Below are 2,172 nucleotides of genomic sequence, written 5' to 3' on the forward strand. Positions count from 1 at the left end.
TTTAAATGTCTGTTTGTATGCACGTACGTGGTGTGTCACCGATCTATTTGGTGTTTCTTATACTGGGCACAGGCACTCCCGCCGAAAGGGGCTACTCCCATTGGTGGACTGCTCCTGCCGGCCGGAGTGCAGTTCAGAGGGCTTGTATCTCTTGTATGTGCGCAAGGAATGTATCTATACATACTAGATATATATCATCTGTATGAATGTACGTGTTTGGTGTGTCACTGTGGCATAGATATTTAGACATGAAAAAAACCCAAGACGTACGTGTTTTATATAGTTGTTCTTAGGCTCTCACTCTACAAATCTGGATCAACTCTTTTAACCTTTGGTTTTAATAAGTGGCTCTAAAATGTTTTCCAGACAGACAGACAGACAGACAGACAGACAGATTAACCAAGCAACCAACGAAATGAATGCGTTGAAACCGGTCAGTCACCACATTAAGTACAGCGAGGCTGCCTTCAGTTTTGAAAACAACCGGAGACAATGAAAACAATATTAAAACGTCACGTTCCGCCACGGTGTCTCGATCATGTTGCAATCACGCACATTTTGATCAGCCATTCACTGCGAATAGAAGCAGGTGATGTGGTATCAAGTTTCTTCACAAGATTTAAAGGCACAGTACGCCTCCCGTAAACCATCACAGATACTGTCAGGCTTTTACACACAGTACAAACACCCTTCCATTTGAACGCTCACCAAGTGCCCTACGTAAAGAGCGAGCAATTTTCAAAGAATTAATTTTTCGGATTGAGACCATCTCAATCGGACCCATCCTGAACTCAGGTCAAAAATGAGTTACTTCCCTTCAACCGTGGAGCGATGATTATCAGAATGAATCGGACCGTGGTGCGTTTTGGCGCTAGACCTAGCTTTTAAAATCTAAATAATACATTGACAGCTTGTTACACAAACATTCTTAAATCATAAAAGAATTCTTTTTTCATCAAGACAAGATCAGTACAATTTGAAGTTTTGAAAGTTTGAAGCAGGTTCACGCAAGGTCGTGGTTTTCGTAGCAGACGGCGGTTTATAGGCAGTCAAAAGCCATCGCCAGAGTTCTTATGAACCACATTCGTTTGTTTCGTGAAAAGTCAGAGGTACATAATAACGTGCTATTGCAGATAAGCTCACAGCGAGCCGCATTCAAATTACAAACTGACGACTGCATTGTGAAAAAGGGAAACTGGATCACACGGGTTCACGATGGGTCAGGGGTAAGATAAACCACGCAAAAATAAATTCTTTGAAAATTGCTCGCTCTTTACGTAGGGCACCTAGGATATTCCCGTTTGGTGAGCGTTCAAATGGAAGGGTGTTTGTACTGTGTGTAAAAGCCTGACAGTATCTGTGATGGTTTACGGGAGGCTTACTGTGCCTTTAAGAGTTTTCATAAAGATGTTACGAGACCTCTCTATGAAGTGTAAATCTTCTGCAACCATATCCACTGCAAATATACACATCAGTGTGAAACACGCGATTCAAATTATTTATCCCCCTGCAACTGCGAAGTAAATTCCTTCTGCAAAGTCCCCCCCCCCCCCTCCTACAAATCATTAATAAAAATACGCAACATCTTAAAGTTCCTGTGAATAATTTTGACACCAATTCATGAATATGTAATTAATGCCTTAAACTTTAAGCGTTTTGGTTGATAACGAGGATACATAACCAGCACTTGATCGATCAATCGATCGCTGGTTCAATCAGTTGATGGGTTGAAGGCTGCACGAACTGCGTGTTTGCTGTCGTTAATCGTTCACTTACACATCTTTATTTGATTGATGTTTTCTTCCCAGAAAATGTGTCCAAGCACAAAGAATGAGATTGATGATGTATTTCAGGAAAATGTGTCCAAGCAGAAAGAATGAGATTGATGATGTATTTCAGGAAAATGTGTCCAAGCAGAATTCGAAAGAATGAGATTGATGATGTATTTCAGGAAAATGTGTCCAAGCACAAAGAATGAGATTGATGATGTATTTCAGGAAAATGTGTCCAAGCACAAAGAATGAGATTGATGATGTATTTCGGGAAAATGTGTCCAAGCACAAAGAATGAGATTGATGATGTATTTCAGGAAAATGTGTCCAAGCACAAAGAATGAGATTGATGATGTATTTCAGGAAAATGTGTCCAAAGAATGAGATTGATGATGTATTT

This window comes from Littorina saxatilis, linkage group LG2 (assembly GCF_037325665.1).
Source record: "Littorina saxatilis isolate snail1 linkage group LG2, US_GU_Lsax_2.0, whole genome shotgun sequence".
NCBI lineage: Eukaryota > Metazoa > Mollusca > Gastropoda > Littorinimorpha > Littorinidae > Littorina > Littorina saxatilis.